At 39.0% G+C, this 11077-nt stretch overlaps 1 protein-coding gene across 2 annotated transcripts in view; it reads left to right on the forward strand.

Moving 5' to 3' along the window:
- Positions 1–6010: 6010 nt before the first annotated feature.
- LOC102304809 (NACHT, LRR and PYD domains-containing protein 5-like) overlaps positions 6011–11077 on the forward strand; it is a 45571-nt gene continuing 40504 nt past the window's right edge. For both annotated transcript variants that reach the window (XM_042226579.1, XM_042226581.1), the window contains exon 1: positions 6011–6219. The gene's annotated coding sequence lies outside the window, so the exon portion shown is untranslated. The remainder of the gene's footprint in view (positions 6220–11077) is intronic.

An 11077-nucleotide genomic window follows, 5' to 3' on the forward strand; every position in this document is an offset into this window, starting at 1 on the left:
GTTATTATTTTGATGTTACTCATAGGTTGACTAAAGGAGAGACCATCTCAAAAATATTACTCACGGAGGACTTGGTCTATTATCCTTCCGCTTATCTCTTCCAGAGCTAGAAGCAGAAACGCTCCTTTTTCTGCTTCCTCTCGTATCCTCGTTGACGAGCTCGTTGAGGGCCGGGTGACTTCCACTAAAGGTCTTCCATTTTACTTTCGTTTCCCCGGGCAGCGAAGCAAGAGCCAGAGATGCCACCTCTGAGAGAGGAAAGGATCCATGGTCCTCGCTATCTCCATCGTCATCAGGTGTCTGCTCGCTGTCGATTCCTTCGTCGTCACTATCGCTTTTATTCTCACCATCCGATGACTCTATGATTAGGTTACCATCTAGCTCTTCATCACTCTCGTCACTTTTTTTTACTTGACTGAGACAGTGGAGATGGTAACTCATTTTGAACAGGGCTAGACTGGTTATCCTGATCATCCACTTGTGGGTTGTCCAATCCAAGCGAAACTGGGAGTGACAGTGAGGCAGCCGTCGGAGGAAGGGGAGGGGGAGGAGAGGGAGAGGGCTCTCTCACCTGGTCATTCACGGGGGATCCATAACTTGGGAAGGATCCTCCAAAGAAGGGAAATCCATGGTGTCAGAAAGTCAAGGTTGTTGGGAAGATTTAAGTATATTCGCGTAGGACTTGGGGCATTTAAAGAAAGTGTGCCCTTTCGCACCACAGAGGGAGCACTCACTTTCGTTTTGGCAAATTTTAGCCTTGTGGCCCAACTCACCACATTTCCAACATTTAATAGTGGGGCATTCTCTCGCCTGGTGGTCTGGACCTTGGCAGATAAAGCACCTCACCGATTGGCCAGGATAAATAATCCTGCCATTGTAGGGGCCCAACGAGATGGAATTTGGGATAGAGATTATATGCCCAGCTTCGTCTCTACGCATCCGAACTTTGTATTTTCGGACTCCATACCAGAATCCGAATTTATCCACTGGCTTGACTGGGGGTTGAAGAATCTCGCAGTACCTTTTAAGATATAGCTCGATATCTTAGTCTGGAATCCTTCCAGTCCAGAATTTAACAAGAGTCACTACCTCTACCTGGACAGAAGACTCCACTTGCCAGTCTTTCCATTTCGGATGTGATGCGTTGGAAAGAGAGATCTCTAAGAAGCAACGTAAGGGCACCTCTTGGGTAAAACACAGCTCAAAATCCCGTTTATTGGGCAGAGCAATGAAAGAGTATATGTCCTGCACATTCAGCCATGATGTTTGCAGTATCAGCTCTTCAGCAACATAATCACGGGTCGGGGGGTCCCCGTCTCCGATGTACTTAAGTCTCACCCATAAAGTTTGCCACCCTTTCCTCGTCCACTCAGGGTTACAGTTTCTTCTTTATACGAACAAAGTCGAATGAAGTTCAACCCGACGGAGCCATGTTATTATGTGTGCTCGGCGGACGTAAAAGAAAACAGCTGGACGGCTCGAAGCTCAGTGGCTCCACCCTATCTTCTATTCTCTATGCGGAAATCGTGTCTTTTGTTAATGACAAATTAAGTCTAACCAAAGGGAGGCTCTCACCAAATCGCACCCACAATGCCCGAGTCGAGTTCATATTTTTATTTCACATAATTAATCAATTGAAACTAAACCCAAGTGTCCACATTAGTAACAAAAACCAGACACCCTCTTAACGTTTTACCCAGAGTCTAGCATAACTTTTCAAGCTAAATTAAAATGTATTATTAATAAACTAAAGGCTAAAAGTCCAAAAACAAATCCCGTTTATTTATTGTATTTGTAAGCCTGTCCTTTACAGTCAGAATTGTAATGTGAAGCCAAATATTTGCTTCACCAGGATGAGCGCTATAAGCTCTTCTTCACATGTCATTTTTATTTCTGAGAAATCTACAAGTGTATTTATTCAGTGTACAGTAAAATGCGATGGGGACAACCAGAGCTACTCCACCCGCAGTCACAGTCATGCTGTTCCTAATTTCCGCCAAAGGCCAGTAGATGGCGGCAGTTTCAGCCGCTCCTGTTTTCTTTTATATCTTCTTTTACATGAGATGTAAATTTAGGAGTCCATCAAGCAACCCTTCAGATTCATTTCCTAACAGCAAAAGTGAGTGGAAGAGTTAAATCTTTTGTTCACAATGACATAGCTGACAGGGACTTTTGACTTTTTGTACACAGTTGATTTTGTAAAGCCCCTCGCATTGCATTCATAATCAAGTTCACTGATTGACTGTCCCGCAGTGTTGTTTTGTGTATTTCTGTTTCATCCACTTTAATAAAGTGTCCTGTGTTAAAGTAACAGTGAGTTGTGGATTCACTTAATGAATGCATAAGTTGGGCTTTAATCGGCCTTAGACTTACTGACCATCTTAGGACTATTGTGAAGCTGATTCAAAGGGCACTGACAAAACATACAAGTATAAATAAATACAATCGATATATAGAAAGAGAAACATGTTTGATATGGTTTTTTTTTTTATTAAGTTACACAAAAATAGCATTCTCTGCCAACAGGCCCAGAAGACACAACTATGTAGAATTACATAACAGACCAGAACCAAAGAAGCAATGTGTACAGGCAGGTGGCAAAGACAAGTTTTTGAAGTATTTGTACAACACATGCCTCCCCAACAGCTTCAGTATTTCCTGGAATTGATTATCTATCTGTTATGTCAGTCAAATTCCCCCCAGATAGTCTTTGTTGAGATCTGGTGACTGTGAAAGCCATGGTATATGATCACACCATTTTCATAATCAACTATTCAGTGACCCCTCTTCAAATACTTATTCACAGGACAAAGATAATCTCTCACAGCAACTTTGTACTGCTTTTTCAACTCTTTCCTTTGCTGCCTAACATGGCAGCAAAATGCAACAATATCTCTCCGTGTAGGGGTCAAGAGTTCAGGGTATGTCTAATTTCTTGCCTGTCTTTAAATTACAGTGTCATGGTATGAATAATCCTTCAGAGTTTACCAGTATAAAAGTAAAACAATTACATCGTCTCATAGGGACAACCTAAAAGACTCCTTATGGCTAGTCTTTACACATCATAATAACACAGAAGAAAAGAAACCAATTCTCAATTTCTCTTCATTTCAGGGAATTTTCCAACCTCTTTTGGTTCAAAAGAGGTTGGAAAATCCTCATCAATGTTTTAGTAAAAACTAGAATATACATTATCAGTATATATTGTATATACACTGAATGCTTACTGTTGTCTCACTGTAAACCAGTCAAAATAAATAAATAACACACTGGGATCATGCTGAACCACAGACAGCAGTCGAGGCATTAGGCGATATAAAGGAGCTGGAAACATCACCTGATATAGAAAAAAAGACAACAGACTGAATGGAAAAACAAAAGTGTCCTTCATTGCACATTTTTGACAAATCAGAAATCCCCATCTTTCCCCATCTTTCACTCTAGACTTTTGACCACTCACTGATCAGCAGGAATTGCACTACCGTATGGTCCATCCCCTACAACAGATTACGTTGCGGAGGAGTTGCTATTTCAGTCCTCTTGGGTGAATCCTCACAACATTAACTCTTTCATCTCCCTGCCAAACAGAAGAGCCATTGAGCTGTGGTTTTTCCAGGAAGCCCCGCTTCGATGTTTCGTTTCAAACTCTGGCCACCCAACATGGAAAGACTGGACTATAGACCCATCTCTTCAAATTAAAACGATAACACTCGTGATCAAGTTTTGGACACAAAGAATTCCTAATAAAGACATTGAATTATAATTGAAAAGATATTGTGATGTGATGTGCTACATCCACTTATTAAACCTGTGGTATGGGGTACGGAAGTTAAAAGTTCATCTGCGGAGGGATGAGGATGGACATCTAATCCAAATTCCAAACTCCATCTCCCTGGGCCCGTACAATGGTCGAGTTATCTATCCCAGCTAGCGGCTAGATGCTTCATTTGCCAGGCTTTGGATCACCAAGTAAAAGAATCAGAAATATTTTATTAATCACGAAGAAAATTATGGGTTACAGCAGGCAGCATGCTGGTTTGCGCCAGCAAAAAGCTCCACCCAGAATAAACTCCTAATGAGAGAACAGTTTGAGAACAGAAAAAACACCTCAGCACAAAAAAGAACATGAATTGTAATACAGCATAGAAACACATGATAAGCGGCAGGCTTGGGTATGGGGTGACAGTGAGCCAGCGTAGACAGTGCATCCGGTCCTGCAGCTTATCTGCGCTCGTCCAGTCGACCTGCCATTTGCATTGGGAGGGGACACACTTAAAAAGTTAAACCCAGAGCAATATGAACATAATTTCATTTGAAAAATGGTTTTTCAGGGTTTTTATTTCCTAAATTGCTTCCTCACACTTAAACAGATGATGAAGAATTTGTTAAGGGGTTTAATGATTGAAGCTCATTTAACTCATCTTGATAGAAAGTTCATCCTCCAGAAGGAGTCCTGCTACTGTTATTGGCTGTCTCGCTGAGGTATTCAACATAAGGCTGTGTATCGTCAGGAGAGCTGATGATAATCCCAGTGCTAATCCAGCAACAGCGGCCTGTTTGCACGTCATCAAAACAATCTGTAAACGTCAATAAATAAATTAATAAATAATACGATTTTTTTTTTTAATAAGAACTATCTACACAGTGGGTGTAACAGATAAAAAGATTTAAAAAAAAAATCAACTTACTAGTGATACTAAGTTTACAGCTGGCAGAGTTGAAGCCATGATCAGTGTTCACCTCACACAGGTACAGAGCAGAGTCATCAGTCCCGAGTCTGTTCAAGTCTGATTTTTTTTGATCAGTTATCTCTTCACAAAATAAAAAATATATAATTCCAGGATCTGTCAGGTTTGGTTGTGAACGCCCACTACAGTGTGATGTGTGTCATGTTTTAGTCTCTAACACAGGCAGGCCCTGTGAACAGGGGAAACAGTGGATTTAACCACCTGTTGTTGAAAACTCAAAACAGATTTTGGCACAAAATGGAGAATCCACTGTGTGATCATGTAGTTCAAAGTTCAGGCTGGAACTGAAACAAGAACAAAAGTGAAACTGCGGGAACAAACATGAGATTCCACCAACCATCTGAACAGAGATGCAAAAAACTCGTGTTCAGCTTGACCGCAGGATTTAACTGCAGGACTTCTGTCTGACAAGTTTCCGGTTCCTCCTGAGTGCTGTGCACCATCTAGTGACATCTTTGAATATTGCACTGGTGTAAGGAGTGCAGTGAAACTAGCACTGAATCAGTTTTTAAAGACAAACAAAAAACAAAAACAAAAGAAAGTTAAGGGATTAAATGATTGATAATTCAGTGGGGGGGGGGGGGGTTCACAGTGTTCATCAGAGTGACAGCCTGGGGGAAGTAAATGAATCTGTGGCAACTGGTTTTTGTGAACAACTTCCTCTTTGTACTTTTTATTGTTGTTCTTCGTACACTAGCCTGTAACCGTTTATATTGAATACGCCTAAAGCAAGCAGGGGTGAGTCTAAGGGAGGGCGTGAGGTATTAATTTCAAGGGTTTTGTAACATTTTCCAGATAGAAAGTAAAATAATATAAAATCTTTTGTTAATTAAAATGCATTAATAATCAAAATCATAAAAACAAATTATTAGCTATTACAGAGGATCATATTTTTTGTTTCAAGGTCAACACACACACATAATTATTATTATTTTTTACTTCTGTTTTTACTGTTGTCTTCAAACATTACTCATGAAACCAACCCAAAATAATAACTGTGCGTTTCTTCGAAGTTGCTGAAAACTGAACTGAAGCTGTAGTGAACACAAACAGAGGAACAAACTGGCTGATGTAACCTGACCTCAGGCAGCCGGGCATGACAGCTGTGTTTGCATATGAAACTACACTTGGTTCCTTAATGACTGATAAAACCTGGCACAGAGTGAAAGAAGAACACACAGCAAACGTATGTATTGTATCTTTTATTTTATTTTTTTACTGTAATTCTGTGTCCTCTGTCCTGTTACAAATCAATTAGTAACCACCCAGCTATCTGGTGAACGTGGTTAAATTTTTCTGTCAGTGCACATCATCATGTGAAGCTAAGACCAAATCAGCTGATTATATGGGATAATGTTGTCCTCTGAAAGGGGCTCCTGACCACAATATGTTTGAGAACCTATTTTTATGGACTGAGGAGACTGAAGGTTTCCCACTGCAGGCAGAACAGACTCTGTTGGAAGGACTAAAGGTGAAATATGAACCATGAATTTGGTGTTTTGTGTTTTCAGACATGAGTTATTTAAGCAGATGATGGTTTTATGTGCTTTGACAAAACCGTTAATGCCTCTGGGTGATGAGCTCTCTGTGTAATTTATCATGTTTTTGATTCAGGCGGCTGGATCATTTCACGTAGCGAAATGTGTTATTCAAAACTTTGTCGGGACAGAGAGTTCTATAGTTCTTAAGACAATTATTGTTTGATTAAAATGTTATACTCCATTTAGTAATTGGATAATTTATGTTTTGCTGTTCAAAACTTTCACTTGATAGAAGAAATTCAGTAGCCAGGGGCAGGAAATTCAGCAAAACATCAGAACAAAGCAGTGAGACTAGAAACTTGTTTAACCAGTTGGACTGTGTGGGTGTGTCAGCTGGGTACAGTGAGCACCTATATTCAAATCATTAACATCCAGGAGAAAAACAAGGAAGTGAGCTGCAGAATAAAACACAGTGATGGTGGACATTTGGCAAGCTTTGAATTATTATCTTTATATTTGTTTTTAAAAATGACTAAAAATGAGGAAGTTACACTTTAGAGAGTTAAACAAGAATGAAAAAAAAAGCTGAGACAGCTGAAGTAGAGGATAATTTCTAAAACGTGTGTTATGTGATTTATGATATTTAGCAGGAAAATACTTTTACTTAAATACAGATTCAAACTCCTGAAGCATAAAGTAATGAAGGGAGTAAGACAAGACCTTAATAGAGAAAGAACAGAGTCAGATGTTATCCCAGTGCAGACAGCAAAGAGCTGCAGACAGACAGTGTTCAGGAAGATGATGAAAAAGTTAACCTTTGATCTGATTTAAATTATGTATGTTTTTATATTTTTGTTCTATTTAAAAAGTTTAATAATTACAATGATTGTTTGTTGATTTGTTGATGGTCAGACAAAAAAGCTCACTTTATTTCAGTTTTTTTATATCATATATCATATCATATCATAATTATTATTAAGCATTATTATAATTAAACAGGTCACCACCTTCTAGCTATCAAATATCTCAATGAATGCCTCCAATGCTTGACCCCCAAATTATAATCTGGTTTATTCTCACTTTTCTCTTCCATCAGGTGACTGAAGGTTTTTACCAACATGGAAAGATATCCCACTCAAAAGCTCACATTATCTTCATTGCTAAAAGAACAAATACAGAAATGATTTCAGGCTACATGCAATAAATCTCTACAACAAATCTGTTTACCACCATCATCTGGTCTCTTTGTTAATTCAGTTTAACCCTGCAAAGTTTTTCCAGCATATGTTCCACCTGGAGAGTAAAAAAGGTGGATTACCCTGCCCAATTCCTTTCCTCACTCCTCAGACCAGACCCTCCTGAACATCAACCTGGACTAAGCTCTGTAACAATGAGGAAGAGAACCAATCCACAGGAAGACTGCTCTGACTTTCAAAGCAGGAAACTGTCTCCTGATGTGAAGTAAGAGTGATAAACATGTCTAAAACTCTATTAGTAATCAGTGAGAAGGTTTGGTTTGCCACATGTGAAGTAATTTATCATTATCATTATTATTATTATTATTTTATTATTATTTATTTATTTATTTATTTATTTATTTATTTTTTGCTGTGTTCATGCTGTGGATTTAAACACATGTTGTTGAAAACTCAAAACAGGTTTTAGCACAAAATGGAGAATCCACTGTGTGATCATGTAGTTCAAGTAAAAAAAAAAAAAAAAGGGATGTTCACTTTTCATGACTTATTTACATAATGAACTATTCTGACTCTTAAACTGTAGTTCATTTATTTTTTGAACATTTTTTACTATATTTGGCCAAGTTTACACACACACACACACACACACACACACACACACACACACACACACACAATAAGTACACAATACGTACATAATAAGTAAGAAAAAAGAAGTTGCATAAAATCTATACAAACTAATTAGCTTAATGTGCACATGAAATGATTGATATATCAGTCTGTCACAGTGTTGAGCAACAGCCTGAGGGAAGAAACTGTGATTATACAAAGAAGAAAAGACAGCTGGATAAACACACAGACTAAAGTGAACAAACATTCATTGTGAAGAGCATCAAAGATTTTAGCCTTACTGTAATATTATTACTGTGACTAGCTCTAAGTTTATCCAGTTCTTCTCGTTTTCTGAAGTCTAAAAATGTAATCTGTCATCAGTCTGGTTAGTGGTTTTATTCTGTAGTTGCTGTAGTGGGTTGTCAAATGCAACAATATATTGGAGCTGCAGTGATTCATCAGTTAGTCAATGATTAGAGAATTGATTGTTTTATCATTATTTTAGTCACATTTAAAGCTGGTTCCAGTTTCTGAAATGTGAAGATTGTTGATTTTCTTGATCATATATGACTGTAAACTTAATGTCTTTGAGGTTTGAACTTTTAAAATGTAACAAAAATTAAACACTTAATGTTTGACATTTAATATTATTTTTCATATGAAAAGTATTTTCAGACTCGATCATTTATACATTTAAATACAGACACTAAATGATACAGGTCTGTATATTGTGGATGAAAAACATGTTTATATGCCCTGAGCTGTGTCTGGCAGGCAGAGCGTCTCCACAAATCTGAAGCTTCTGATTTGGAGAAAATGAGCTGAGGGAGACACCTGGTGGACAAACAGAGACATGACAGGAAGAAAGACTAAAGTGCAGATTGGAGGCAAACAGCTGGAAATACTTGTTGGAAAGGATTGTCATGCTTCAGAAAAACACACAGCACACACTCTAACAGTCCTTTATTTGCACTGAAGGAGACACGTGAAGAAACCAAATCACACAATAATGAAGTGAACACATTTATAGCCAGTGTCAGAGTCGGTGTCAATGACAGAGGCAGGAATTTCTCTGTCCTGCATGTGGAGAAATCTGCTGTTAAATCAGAACATCAACAGGTTTCAGGTTGTATTCAAACACATTTTACTGTGTATCATGTTTCAGCAGGCATGTGTTAACAGGGACTATAAGACACTTTAGTGGCTTTAATGCATATTTATATATTTAATACAGTCAGGCGCACAAGTTCTTTATACTAAAATGAGGCAGATGTGCTTCCAAGATTTAAAGTTGGTTATTATTCAGAAAGGGAAAGCAACTTAAAAAAAAAAAAGAAACTACACATTCAACCATACAGGGAAGAGGAGTTCAGGACTGAGGCTTACCAGCAGGTGAGAATGGTCAACACAAGCGGAAGGCGGCTCCATCAAACAAATAAATAAAAAATAGATCAACTCAGGCACTTTTGAACGTGCACTCAGTCGTGAAGGGAATCTGGTCCTGGATCAGTCCGCGGTGCTACTGAAACAGGGAAGAATGATTAGATGATGTTTGCCGGCTGACAAAAGCAGCATTCACTGACACCACAACCCTGAACCCGCTGCTCCTCCCCTGCAACCAAGCCACAAACCACACCCCGCCACAAATACCTCAAACTTTACATGAGCAAAATCGTACAACAAGAACACATTAACCTCACAACTTTTCAAGACACACAAATTAAACAATGCTTCATCAAATAAAAGCAATACACAGTTAACCCACCTCAAACAGGTACACACACACTCACTTTAAATTATTAAGGCTCCATTTAAGACGTCGAACATGGTCACTGCTCAAGTGACAGAACTGCACAAAACCACACTGAATGCAGAGAACACAAACCAATGCACACAGCAGCAAAAAGAACTACAGCAACACAACCGAGAACAAACGAGAAGCACAAAACAGGAAAACAAACTGAGAACAAAACAGCAGGATATCCCTCAGCAGCAGCTACAATATCTTCAGACTGACAAACTGCATTTAGCAGAACAACAATTTAAATTCAAAGAACAGGAAACTGCAGTTTATACAAACCGGGTCCACTAAACTACTCCACCTGAACAGGAGAGGAGCGCTTCCTGAACCGGTGTTTGTCAAAACGTCAGGCATTGTCAGATTGGCCGAAAACGGCGTTCACGCCGCCGTCGCTCCAGTACAGCTGAGCAGACTGCAACCGTGAGAGAGAGTGACTGTGTTTCACACGCTCAGCTCGAGCTTTCTGATCCTGGACTTCATGACAGATCTACCACTGTGAGTAACACTGTTTCGTCTTCCGTGGACTCTGTATCTCCTAAATCAGAAAACTCTGTTACTGTGTGTTTGAACTCTACAGACATTATTCAGAGTGACCCCTCGGTGTCAAGTTATTCACCGGTTGTCCTCGTTAGTGATCTTTGTGTTCCTGAGCCGTCGGACTCTGGTAATGCTCGCAGTGTTTTCTCTGAGTTAGCCAATAAGGATTTTCCAGCTGTTGGGCTGAACAAAGGACTGTTATTCCACCCCAGACTCACCTACACGCTGTTACTGGCACTGTATCCCCGCTGGACTGTTTTACTCCTCAGCCTGTTGATTCTGAGGTTTCCCAGCCTGAGCCCAGCCACACACCATCAACAGCTGTAAATAAAACAGTGCGTGCTGAGGAGCACAAACAGTCGAAGACTTTGTGTTCTCTACACTGTAAAACCTAATAAGTTCACAGAACTCAAAAGTTGTTGTGTAGCAGATTACACACCATTTTTTGGTGATGTTTTTAAAAGTTTTAAGTTCAACTAAATAAAAATTACATTTGCAGTTGCCTTAAATTATCTCAATGTTAACTTATAAATATTGATATTCCTCAACTTATAGTTAGGGAGTAATAAACTCAAAATGTTCAATATTTTTCAACTTAAATAAGATAAGATAAGATAACCTTTATTAGTCCCACACGTGGGAAATTTGTTTTGTCACAGCAGGAAGTGGACAGTGCAAAAGTTATGAAGCAAAAATTAG

This window comes from Haplochromis burtoni, unplaced genomic scaffold (genome assembly GCF_018398535.1).
Source record: "Haplochromis burtoni strain Fernald_Lab_line unplaced genomic scaffold, NCSU_Asbu1 Contig_218, whole genome shotgun sequence".
Classification (NCBI taxonomy): domain Eukaryota; kingdom Metazoa; phylum Chordata; class Actinopteri; order Cichliformes; family Cichlidae; genus Haplochromis; species Haplochromis burtoni.